The sequence below is a fragment of the Scylla paramamosain genome, chromosome 46, assembly GCF_035594125.1.
Source record: "Scylla paramamosain isolate STU-SP2022 chromosome 46, ASM3559412v1, whole genome shotgun sequence".
NCBI classification, from domain to species: domain Eukaryota; kingdom Metazoa; phylum Arthropoda; class Malacostraca; order Decapoda; family Portunidae; genus Scylla; species Scylla paramamosain.
In genome coordinates, this window is record NC_087196.1 from 8,600,858 (window position 1) to 8,614,219 (window position 13,362).

General features: G+C 41.4%; 1 protein-coding gene across 1 annotated transcript in view; it reads left to right on the forward strand.

Moving 5' to 3' along the window:
• The first annotated feature begins 5,467 nt into the window (after positions 1-5,467).
• LOC135094645 (nuclear pore complex protein Nup133-like) overlaps positions 5,468-13,362 on the forward strand; it is a 93,708-nt gene continuing 85,813 nt past the window's right edge. The window contains exon 1 of the mRNA XM_063994913.1: positions 5,468-5,596. The gene's annotated coding sequence lies outside the window, so the exon portion shown is untranslated. The remainder of the gene's footprint in view (positions 5,597-13,362) is intronic.

A 13,362-nucleotide genomic window follows, 5' to 3' on the forward strand; every position in this document is an offset into this window, starting at 1 on the left:
TGTTTCGTTTTGTTGTTAATTATGATTATTTTCTCTGACCCAGTGAGCACGAGAGAGAGAGAGAGAGAGAGAGAGAGAGAGAGAGAGAGAGAGAGAGAGAGAGAGAGAGAGAGAGAGAGAGAGAGAGAATCAATATACAAAACTAAAAGGAAATTCTCTCTTTTCGACATTAAAAAAGACAACTCCACATTTTTTTTTCCTTGTTTTTCCTTTTTTTTCTACTTTTTGTCTTATTTCACGTAATTTCCTGGAACTCCCATTGATTTTCCCCTTTCCTTTAATAACCTGAGACAAAAGAACTGATCACTACTAATTGAAACGTAAGACAGAAAAAACAAATGATAATAACAATAATGACAAAATAAATAAGGAAGAGAGTGAGAGGAGGTATAAATGTTTGTTTGTTCGTTTGTTTGTTTTGTCTGTCTGTCTGTTTATCTACATATCTGTCTGTTGATTTATCTTTCTCTCTATTTTTATCTCTCTTTTATTTTCTATCCACGTCTGTCTGTCTGTTTGTATGTATATATCTTTACTGTCTGTGTGTAAGTCTGTTTCTCTTTTTCTATATCTATTCTATTTTCTGTGTCTGTCTGTCTGTCTGTCTGTCTGTCTGTCTGTCTGTCTCTTCTATCAGTCTTAAATGTTCCCTTCTCTCTGTCTGTCTGTCTGTCTGTCTCTCTGTGTCTGTTTGGCTTTGTGTCTGCCGTTGTTTGTCTGTCTGTCTGTCTGTCTGTAATTGTCTATGTACGAGTATATATGTATGTATGTATGTATGTTTGTTTGTCAGCCTGTCACCACCCATTTTTTCTCTCTCTCTCTCTCTCTCTCTCTCTCTCTCTCTCTCTCTCTCTCTCTCTCTCTCTCTCTCTCTCTCTCTCTCTCTCTCGCCTGGCTGCATCGTCTCTATGAGGGGATAATGCGCCTTCCAATACCAATATTTCTTTTTAATTACTGATTAATGTTCCGGTGGTTCGCAGTTCCATTTGCCGTCAATGATAGAAAAAAAAAACACACACGCGGGGATTAATTGAACAAGCGAACCAGTGAGGAATTGATGAAAGGAAAAGATAATCAAGCAAATGATGAAGGGTTTTGTCTTGAGGGCGCGGATGAGGAGGAGCAGGAGGAGGAGGAGGAGGGGGAGGGGGACGGGGTAGGGTAGGAGGTGTGGTGGTGAAGGGAGGGTTGGCTGAGGGAGGGAAGAAAGGGTGACGTGGTAGCTAAAGGGGTGAAGAGAGAGAGAGAGAGAGAGAGAGAGAGAGAGAGAGAGAGAGAGAGAGAGAGAGAGAGAGAGAGAGAGATCACTTGTAAAATTAAGATCTAAAATACCTTCACATCTTCTATTTTTTTTTTTTTCCAGTTTCTTCAGCCTTTCCAGTCCCTTTTTCAAACTGCTTCCAACCCTTTATCTGTTCTCGAATCATCCCCCTTTGCCATCATTCTACCTTCGTCAGCCCTTCGTCATATTTTTCTACCCTTTTACAGAGTCTTCATCCCTTCCCAGTCTCTTTTCCACCTTCTTTCTACATTACTCACCCCTTTGTCTGCTCTCAAGTCCTCATCATAATTTTTCTTCATTCTCTCTTCAGCAGCTTCTCGTCACTCTTCTCGTCCATCACCCCGCGTCAGCTATACGTCAGTTCTTCGTCAGGGCGGTGTCAGTCCTTCACTCCTTCGTCAGTTCCTCGTCAGCCCTACATCAGCGTTCTGTCAGTCTTTCTTCCGTCAGCTCTTCGTCAGTCCTACCTCGGTCTTACATCAGTCCTCCGTCATTCCTTCACCCCTTCCTTCGTCAGCCCTCCGTCAGCTCTCCATCAGCCCTCTGTCAGCCCTTCATCAGCCCTCCGTCAGCCCTCCGTCAGCCCTCGTCAGGCCTAATCAAGGGTTCCATCTCCTTGAAGACGTTGCGAGCGTCAGATGGACCGGAAAACCATAGCGATCACCAAGTTGATTGATTTTGCGGAGAATGTTGCATATTCATGAATGGTTTATCTGAAGCGGTACAGCGCGGCGTAATTATACGGAAATTTGACCCTCCCTCCCTCCTACCCTCCCTCGGACCCTCCCTCCGACCCTCCACCTTCCCTCCCTTCCCTCCACGTCACTCCCCAAAGCCCTTCACTCACTCTACTCTCTCATTCCTCCTCTTCCTCTTCGCTTCCTCTCTCTCCCAATCCCTTCCTCTCTCTCCCAAAACTCCTTCATTCATCATTCACTCCTTGCCATTACTCTCCCTCCTCCTCACTCTCCTCATTCTCTCCCTCGCTACAGCCTTTCGTTCCCCTCCTCCTCCTCTTTCTCCTTCTCCTTCTTCATGCGTTTCTCTTCCCCTCCTCTCCTCATCTCCTCCCTCGCAGGCTCCCCACGCAGCCGGCACCAGAACCAGCCCTCCTCTTGCTCTTCCTCCTCCGCCTCCTCCTCTTCCTCTTCTTCTTCCTCCTCCTCCGTGTCAGACAGCGATGAAATGAACCGCAGGCACCCTGAGGAATCCCGCTGTTACAGTCCGCCTTTGAGGTTCTGAAGGGAAGGACCGCGTTCGTCTTAGGCTGATTCGCTTTGTACGGACACATGGACAGAGGAACAGACAGACAGACAGACAGACGGACGTTTAATTGACAAGAACGTCTATCATTTATCTTGTAATGACGTTAATTCTTGTGTTGTTGTTGTTGTTGTTGTTGTTGTTGTTGTTTTCTTTTGTTGGGTCTTGTTTTTTTGTTTTGTTTTGTTTGTTTTGTTGTTTGTGTTCAGTGATTGGTTTTGTTTTGTTTTTGTTTGTCTTGTAGTGATGTTATTTATTGTGTTTTCTTGTTTTTTTTATTTTTGTTGTTGTTGTTGTTGTTGTTGTTGTTGTTGTTGTTGTTGTTGTTGTTGTTGTTGTTGTGTTTGTTTTAAGTGAACTGTTTTATTTTGTTTTATTTGTCTTGTAATCTTGTTCATTCTTGTGTGTTTTTTTTTCTCTCTCTCTCTCTCTTTCATTCGACATTAATTTTATTTTCTTGTTCTTCATGTTCTTCTTATTATTATCATTTGGTAATTTGTTATGTGAACGATACAGTAAACGAGAAATTGTTATACTCGCAGTTCTCTTCATCCACTTTTTTTATAAACTATTACGTTCCTTAAAATCTTCAAATCCACAACAATCCATTTCTTAAAGACTGAAGTTAATATATTTTTACTCTTCTAAGTTTTTCAAATTATAACAATTCTGATTTCTAAAGAGTAAAGTTAGTCTTCTTTTTTTTTCTTTTTTCTTTCTTTTTTTCTTTTTTTTACTGAATTCAAGACTTGCCATCATATTCCATCCAATTTTGAATCAGCCTGAGTCCCTCCTCGCCCCACTCTTGAAGAAAACGGGAGGTGGGCGAAGGAGAATTGCTGTGATTATCGACAAGATCTATTCAGGAGGTTTGCACACGAGATGGGAGAGAAATGGAGGAGGAGGAGGAGAAGGAATAGAAGTTAGGGCAAATTATAGGAAGGAGAGAAAGACAAAGAGAGGAAGGAGATAATGAAAGAAGAGCATGATGATGATGATGATGACGGTGAGAAAGAAGAATAGAGGAGGAAGAAGAATAAGAAAATGAAGCTAAAGAGGAGGATAAGAAAAAGGAGAAGGATGAAAAAGAGGAAAAAGGAGGAAGAAGAAGAGAAGAAGGAATTGAAATTATTGTTCTACTTCTGGTTATTCTTCTCTTCTTTATATTTCTCTTTTGTTGTGGTTTATTTGTATTTCCTTCCCTTTATTTTTAATCATTGTTGATGTTTCTCTTCTTTTGTCTCTGGTTATTCTGTCTATTTTTTTCCAAGTTATTTCTTTTTCATTCTTTGTTACTCTTTCTGTTCATTTTTTTCTTTTTTTTCAGAGTTTTTGTTTTTATAAGTAATCACTCTTGTTCACTACGTCTCTCTCTTTCTTTTTTTTTAACGATATTCTATTTCATCATTCGTTTTCATATTCAAATTAGTTCGTGTTGTTTTTGTTCTTCTGTGTTTCGAAATTTATCTTCATCACTTCCATTTTCATCTTTCAGTTCTCTTGTTTGTCAGTTTTATATGTTAGTGTCTCAACATTTATTGCTTTCCATCTTGCCTTTGTGCCTTTGGTATATGTATTAAATTTCTAGGTTGGCTTGTTGTTGTTTTTACCGAGTTCTGTCTATTTTTCATCTGTTTCAACATTTGTAACTTTGTGTGTCTTCCTTTTCTTTATATACGCTGTCTTTCTTGTGTTTCTGCTGAGTTATTGTTTTCTGTTCCCATCTTTATTCCTCTTTCTGAAAATATACTTCTTTTTATGTATTTCCATCCTCATCTTCACTTTCTTTATCTTCTTCTTTTCTTTTCTTTTTTTTTATCGAATTATCACCTCATGTTCTTATCTTCCCGTCTGTTCTCCAGTTTGTTTTTATCTTTCATCCCTTCCATTTATGTCTCCTCTCTTTCTTCATTTGTCAGTGCATTTAGTTATATTTTCTGCGTCTTTTCTTTTCCTCTTGTGTGTGTGTGTGTGTGTGTGTGTGTGTGTGTTATCGTCTCCTATATCCATCTTCCCGTCTCCTGTCTTCTCACGTGTTCATTTCCTCCATCTCTTTTATCTCTGTCTATCTCTTCTACACTTTTCATTTCCTTTACCTACATTTTCTACGTCCATCTTTTTCTCTTATCACCTCTTATCACCTCTTATCATCATTTCCCATCCATCTCCTTCGTCTATTTCTATCTACAATTTACCCATCCTTCAATTCACTCACCAATATTTTCTACGTCTCTTGTGCTATCGTCTGCTATCTTCTGTCCGCCCTCCCCGTGTCCCTGCCTGCCCCCCCTTGCTGTTGTCTCGCTTACCACCAGCAGGCCGCTTCATAATCTGCTAAAGGAGGAGGAGAGGGAGCCGCCCCCGTCCCGTCTGCGTGGAGAGATGAATTGTTCTCACTTTTATGGCGTTCGTCGATTTCTCAGAGACGCTACAGCTTCTTGGAGACAACCCGCTTGCCGCCTCTGTCTCCTCCTCTGTCTCCTCCTCTGTCTCCTCCTCCTCTTCTTCTTTTTCTTTTTGTCAATCTGCTTCGTCTTCGTTTTCTTCGTCCTCATGTTTTTTTGTTTTTTGGTCTTGTTTTCTTCTTTTTTTTTCTTTTTCTTTGTTGTTTTAGTGCTTGTTCTTGTTCTTGTTGTTCTTGTTCTTCCTCTTCCTCCTTCTCCTCCTCTCCATACTCCTTATCTTTGTCCTTTCTCGTCTCCTTCATGTATCCATTAATCCATTTTTTTTTTCATATGAGTCTGTTTCTTGCATACCTCCTCCCCCTCCTCCTCCTCCTCCTCCTTCTCCAACAAGTTCCACTACAGCGTGTTAAAAGTAACAAAAGCACCACAAGAGTTTCAGAATACAGTCCTTAAACCTTTTTATCTCCAAGTACCGAGTGGATTCGAAACAAGGAACCGAGGCAAGGTGACTCATTCACTCAACCACCCAGCCAGACGCTGCGTGAGTTCTTCGGTTTGTGTGTGTGTGTATCAGATTCTGCGCTCTCTGGAAGACTTACTTGTAGTCACAGTGAAGCAGGACTGCCCACGCCTTGCCCTGAGTGTGGTGAGTAGTGAGTGATGAGTGAACGGATATTCTCTCTATCTAGCCAGCTTAGTGATGCCTCTGTGCTGTGAACTTTTAGCAGGCATCCACTGTTATTCAAGTTGTTAGTCCTTGCCTCCATAACTTCAGCAGGGTGTAGTGGAATTATTGTGGTTTTCAAGGGCGTTTTTTTGTGATTCTAGTTTGTTTGGTAAGGATTCTACCGCATAAGTGGGATAGATATTTTAAGTAATGGTTTCCCTTAGTTGTTTTGTGTTTGTAGTAAAAGTTTGAAAGGGATTTTGTCACATTTAGTGGGAAAGATATTTGAAGTTGTTATGATTTCCAGGAGTGTGTTTGTGACCAGTGATAATTCGATTTGGGTTCTTTGTTTTATCCTAATTACTATGAACTTTGCTTACGTCACCCCTGTTACATTCCTTAACCACTTCAAGATCTCCCCGTCCCCTCTTCACTGCATCCTTCATCACCACAGCTAAACACATCTATCATTCTAACACTAATAAACTCACCTGTGTTCAGACCTTACCTGTGTTGCGTGGCTGCCAAACTGCGTGATGTTACGTGTGTCAGTGTTGCAAATTGAGAGGAACACCCTTTTTTTTGCCACTGTTTCTTTAAGTTGGCGAATAACCAGTTTGTGTTTAGCTTTCTCATTTTATAGTGCAAACCTCCTGCTAATCATATAATTAATTAAACACCACCAACACCACCACCACCACCAGTGCCACCCACCCTCCCTCCCTCCATGCATACCTACTTCATATCCTCCCTCCCTCTCTCTCTTACTCCCCACTTCCCTCCTCTTCCTCCTCCTCTCTCTCGTTCCCATTTATCTCCCCACTCTTCTTTACCTGTTCATTTCATTATCCTCTTCCTCTATTCCCCATTTCTCTCCTCTTTCCTTACCCTCCCTCTCTCCCCTCTCAAGTTTCTCTCTTCTTCCTCTCCTTTCCCTTTCCCTTCGTCAAAGTTTCCTCCCCTCTCCTCATTCTCTCTATTCCCTCCCTTCCCTCTTTCTTCTCTTCTGTTACCCATTATCTCTCCTTCCCTCTAAATCCTATCTTTCCCCTCTCCATCTCTCCCTCCCTGTTCCTTCCCCTCTCTATTATAACCCTCCCTCCCGTTCTCTCTCTCCCTCTCCGTCTCTCGAAAAAACAGATATAGGAAAGAATATTCATATGGGAAACGCCACCAGCTGAATTTGATATAACAGAGAATATTCAGTGCTCACTTCTTTAATATGTTCTTGACCAGTAGACTCCGAGGCACAGGGATTAATGCCCCCCACTGTACAAGGGACTTTTTAGAGGCAGATTAATTTGTGTGGTTTTCACTTTTAAGGGATGACTTGTGTGTATGGTGAAAGATTGACAGATGGACAGACAGACACGTACAGATACTCATAGCTACACGCACATTTACAGACACATGCACTTACACACACGCATACGCACACAGATACACACAGGTAGACGAGTAGACAGATAGATAGATGTGGACAGGCAGACAGACACAGACTAAATGGACAGATAGATAGATAGACACGCAGGCAGACAAAGACATACACAGACATAGAAAGATAAACACTATAATAGACAAACAGACAGAGAGAGAGAGAGAGAGAGAGAGAGAGAGAGAGAGAGAGAGAGAGAGAGAGAGAGAGAGAGAGACCCACTAATATTCGCAAATCAAAATCGTTAAGTACTTGCTTTTCTTACGGAGACGAAATAACAATTAGCACGACCACCACCACCACCACCGCCACCACCACCACCACCACGGACGGTATTGCAAACGACACGCCTTTATCACGTGGAATAATTAGATTAATTAAAAGTGCATTTAGAGACGGAGCAGAACCAACAAATTAATCAGGACTCGCGTAGCCACAGCCGCGCCGCTAGTCCAGTTACTGACGGAGATTTTGCCCGTGCGCGACACGACACAGGCCCTTTGAACCAACTTTTCCCCGCTGGCCAATATTCACAACTTACTCGCCCGCCTGATGAGATGATCCACAAGTGAAAGGAACTCCAATACTTGTGAATTCTCAGGCAATTAAAGATTTTATTCTTCCCGCCGCCTCTTCTTCTTGCTCCTTCTCCTCCTTCTCCTCCTCCTCCTCCTTCTTGTGTCCTCTTCCTCCACCTACTCTCCGTGCTATTTCTCCTTTTCCTTATCCTCTTGCTCCTCCTCCTCCTCCTCCTCCTCCTCCTCCTCCTCCTCCTCCTCCTCCTCCTAGTCCTCCTCCTCCTCCTTCTTCCCGTGTCCTTGCTCGCTATCCTCCTTTTCTCCATTTACTGTCCGTATTAGTTTTCCTCCTCCTCCTCCTCCTCCTCCTCCTCCTTCTTCTATCCTTGTCTCTTCCTCCTTCTCTTCTTACTACTTATCCTACACCTCCTCTTTCTTCTTACTTGCCATCTTTTTCTTCCCCGCACTTCCTCCTCCTCCTTTTCTTCCCCTTTGCCATTTCAGTGCATTAGCAGCAAAAGTAGCCATTTTATCTATGTTCTAAGTATACCATGAAATAAAGAAAAATAAAAGATAACAATTGATCTATCAGGTAATCCCAAAGTAATCCCATACGAGAGAGAGAGAGAGAGAGAGAGAGAGAGAGAGAGAGAGAGAGAGAGAGAGAGAGAGAGAGAGAGAGAGAGAGAGAGAGAGAGACCCTAACAAAACGAAAGGAGACAACACTAAAGATAAACAGAAGGAAAAGGAAAAAGCAACAAAAGAACAAAACAAGAAAGGAGAAAGAGAGAGAGAGAGAGAGAGAGAGAGAGAGAGAGAGAGAGTGAAAGGGGGAGAGGGTGAATTATGGAAACTACCGAAGTCTACCTAATCTATCAGAGCCAATAATTAAAAATAGGCAGAGAAGAGTTGATCTTATTAAATTTGAAAATTGATCTCCCACTATCTATAGAAGGAAGGCGGGAGGTATTGAGCTTGTGGAGAGAGAGAGAGAGAGAGAGAGAGAGAGAGAGAGAGAGAGAGAGAGAGAGAGAGAGAGAGAGAGAGAGAGAGAGAGAGAGAGAGAGACGGGGGGGGGAGTAGTGAAAGATTTGAGGAATGAATGAAGTAAATGGATGAAAAATGGAAGGAAGATTAGTGAAAAGGGATAAATGACAAGATGGAATAAAGAGGAACTGAAAAAGAATGAAGATGAAGAAAGTATAGAAGCAGAGAGAGAGAGAGAGAGAGAGAGAGAGAGAGAGAGAGAGAGAGAGAGAATGAATTTAATCTCTTTCTCTCATTTATCTATCATTTTTCATTTATACATTAAGAAAATTATATCTCTCCCTCCCTCTCTCCTCCCTTCCTCCCTCACTCCCTCTCCTCTCTTTATTCCCCTCCCTCCCTCACTCCCCCTTTCCCTTTACCCCCTCCCTCCTTCCAATACCCCATTACCTCGCATATCTCAGCCAACAGGTAGGAAAAGAGAGAGAGGAGGGGGAACCACAGAAAAAAAAAATACCACAATTATCCCTTAAACTTCACAAAGAAAACGGAAGACACACTCAGAAACCCCACCCCTGCATTAGAAGGCGACGTGACGCGCTAATAGAGACGTGTCAAGATACGTTCCTATCGCGCGCAGGGACCGGCGGGGAGGTAATGTTGTTCTCAGTAACTGTATGCATCGAGGGCTACTGATAAGGTTTCCAGCCAGGTGTAATTGGCGACAGGTATTGCACAGGTGTAGTTGCAATTACCGGTCGTTTTGTATGGATTGGGTTGATAAGAGAGAGAGAGAGAGAGAGAGAGAGAGAGAGAGAGAGAGAGAGAGAGAGAGAGAGAGAGAGAGGTGGGGGATTACAGTTATATTTTTATGTTGTAATTTCCTTGTTTTTGAGGTAGATTTTATACTCTCTCTCTCTCTCTCTCTCTCTCTCTCTCTCTCTCTCTCTCTCTCTCTCTCTCTCTCTCTCTCTCTCTCTCTCTCTCTCTCTCTCTCTCTCTCTCTCTCTCTCTCTCTTGTATCTTCCAGTTGTTCATCTTCGTTCTTGTATTACGTTTAACCTCCGACATTCTCTCTTCCTCCTCCTCCTCCTCCTCCTCCTCCTCCTCCTCCTCCTCCTCCTCCTCCTCCTCCTCCTCCTCCTCCTCCTCCTCCACCGCGTATAGGAACATCATAAGTCGGAGAGATCACGCAATTTACATCTTAATATGAAGTTGGAGGAGGAGGAAGAAGAGGAGGGGAGGAGGAGGAGGAAGAGGAGGAGGAAGAGGAGGTCAGAGGTAAGGGAGATTAAATTGGGCAAAGTGAACAACCCACCTTCTCGTCTCTATAGGAATTTATTGGTGTTTTCTACTACTACTACTACTACTACTACTACTACTACTACTACTACTACTACTGCTAGTTTATCCAGTACAGGGTAGTGATGAATTTTGTTGCTTCGTTCTTCTCCTCCTCCTCCTCCTCCTCCTCCTCCTCCTCCTCCTCCTCCTCCTCTTCTTCTGCTATTCATCTTCCTTCTCTTCTTTCTTTTCCTTCTCTTCTCCTTTTCCAAATATTCCTGTATTTTCTTGGTCCTCGTTCAATTACTACTACTACTACTACTACTACTACTACTACTACTACTACTACTACCACCACCACCCTCGCCTTCTGAACACCAGACGTTGTAGATAAAAGCAATTATCGGAATGGAGAGAATCTTGAACGCCAAGTGCCAATGACAACACCAACTATTAATTTCCGTAATATCAGAGAGAGAGAGAGAGAGAGAGAGAGAGAGAGAGAGAGAGAGAGAGAGAGAGGGTGATTGTGTTGCTGCTCCCTTTCTTCTTTCGTGTTAAGAAGTTATGGGTAGGAAGGGTGAGGAGAGGAATGGGTTAGTGTTGGTGGTGGTGATGGTGGTGATGGTGGTGTTATAATGTTTTCCTACTTTTCTTCCATTTTCTCGTATTCTTTCAAATTTGTCCGTTTTTTTTTTTTTCTTTCTTTGATGGTTCGTGTATTTTCTGCTGTCATTGTTTTTTACTTTATTCGTTTTTTTTTTCCTCTTTGTCTTTCCTTAATGATTTTTTGTTCTGTTTTACTTTCATATCGATTTGTGTTTTTGTATTTTCATCGTTTGCTCTTCCACCTTTTCTCGTTTTCTTTAGTTATGATTTTTATTGACTATCGTTTTCTATTTACATTTTTCCAACTTTTTCTTGTTTTCTTTATTTGTAATTTCTCTACATTTTGGTTCTTTTCTATTATTATTTGTATTCCTAACCTTTCTTCTCGTTTTCTATGTAACATTTATACGTTTTCTTTCCATTAGACGCCTCATATTCCCATTTTCTTCGTTTTCTATCCAATCTTTCCTCCTTTTCTTCTTTAACATCCTTCTGTCCATCGCTCTTCCGTGATTGGCTGCTAGTAATGCGTTCCCGGTCACTGATTGGTGGATAGCAACAAGCTGGGTTAACGTGATTGGCGGCTTAGTGATCCTTAGCAGGTCTGTGATTGGTTATTATAGGTGCTCGCCCCGCTGACGACCAATCAGCGTCAAGAATAACACACGCAAGCAAGGACTGAAAGAGAGAGAGAGAGAGGGAGATGATGATAATAATAGTAATGATGATGATGATGATTCTAACAATAACAACAACAACAATAGCAAGCATTTTTTTCACTCTCGCATCAGATCAATAATAAAATATACTGAAAAAGAACACGTCTCTCTCTCTCTCTCTCTCTCTCTCTCTCTCTCTCTCTCTCTCTTTTTATTTAATAACGGATATACATAATAGTTTTGGGGGAGAAATTATACAAAAATGGCAGCAGGGAAAAAAACAAGCCCGCCATTTGAAGCTTTTGATAATTGTTTAAGGTTTTTTTTCCTTCCCCGTCAGATTCAAGGGAAAAAAAGGGACAGCCATGATTTATATCCTAGTTGTGTTGTTTTTGTCTTTTGTTTGGAAATAGTAGTAGTGGTGATGGTGGTAGTGGTGGTAGTAGTGATAGTACTTCCTTCGTTGTGGTTACTTTGCTCTTAGTAGTAGTAGTAGTAGTATTTTTATTATTTTTGTTATTTTTGTTATTATTATCATCATTGTTACTATTTTTCTTATCATTATGCTCACTCTTCATGCTCACTGTTGTTGTTATTGTTCCCTCCACTCACTTGAACATGATGTACGACAATGTGTGTAATTTGTACGACGTTTCATCACAGTACAATATTTTTTCCCCAGGTATTTTCGTAACTCTCGCAATATATTCTTGTAAAAAGCTGTGAAGAGTTTAATGAAGGATAACATATAAGTTAGCACAAACACCTGATTTAGTAGAATATAATACTTCTGAGTGAGTTGCTTAAATATGTAAAACGGGAGAGAGAGAGAGAGAGAGAGAGAGAGAGAGAGAGAGAGAGAGAGAGAGAGACACACACACACACACACACACACACACACACACACACACACACACACACACCAAAACAAATATTAAAAACACAAGGAATTAAGGAAATGAAAGAAACACAAACCAAGAGAAAAAAAAACAAGAACGAAAAGGAGAAAGAGGAGGAGGAGAAGGAGACTAAAAAGAGAAGGGAAGAAAGTGAGAAGGCTAAATATTGGAAAGCAAGGAAAGGAAGGGAGACGAAGGGAAAGAGAGAAGAGGAGGAGGAGGAGGAGGAGGAGGAGGAGGAGGAGGAGAGAGGGAAAGAGAGGAAGCTGGTACTGACGGAAACAAATTAGAGAATAACCAGTCTTGTTGTTATTGGTCAGTGATGGTTAGTTGGCAACCCTCCAGGGAGAGAGAGAGAGAGAGAGAGAGAGAGAGAGAGAGAGAGAGAGAGAGAGAGAGAGAGATGAATAGATAGATGGATGCATGGATGGGTGGAATGGTGGATAGGTTAGTAGATAAACAGATAGATAGATAGATAGATAGGGAGACGAATAGATGGATTAATGGATAGGTAGATAGACTGATAGACAGGTGGATAGATCGATAGATAGATGGATAGATAAATTTTGTTATATTTACAGAAAATGGAAAAGTTTGTGTACAGTTTCCATTTTTTTTTTTCGTATTGGAGGAAGAATAGGAGAAGGAGGAGGAGGAGGAGGAGGAGGAGGAGGAGGAGGAGGAGGAGGGATAAGAGTAGGGTAGAAAAGCAAATTAAAGGAGGAGGAGGAGAAAAACAATAAAATAAGAGCAAAGAGGAAGTGAAAGAAGAAGATCGATAATGATGAAAAGAAAAATAAAGGAAATGAAGAGAATAAGTCAGGATGCAAAAAAACCACCAATAAAAAAAAAAAAAAAAAGAAAAAAAGAAAACTGAAAAAAAAAATGGAACGTAGGAAGAAGGAAGAAGAAAAAAAAAACAAGAAGAAGAAAAAAGAACTAAACAAGAAGAAGAAGAACATGAAGAAATGAAGAAAACGCACGAACATAAACAACAACAATAACAGAGACACGAAACAAGAATAATAAAATAACATAACAAGCAATTAAGCGCGCACACACACACACACACACACACACACACACACACACACACACACACACACACACGCTCCTTGCCCGCCCTCCTCGTCCTTCACACACACACCCGCGATGGTCTGCTGTATTGATCACAACCCGAATTAAACAATTAATTAGAAGCCGTCCGAAACAACGTACGCACGGGGCTTACTCGTTTAATATTCAGCCAGATCGACTCTCTCTCTCTCTCTCTCTCTCTCTCTCTCTCTCTCTGTTTCGAAGTTTTTTCTTTTTTTTATTGTCTTCTTGTTCTTGTTTTCTTCTTCTTGTTCTT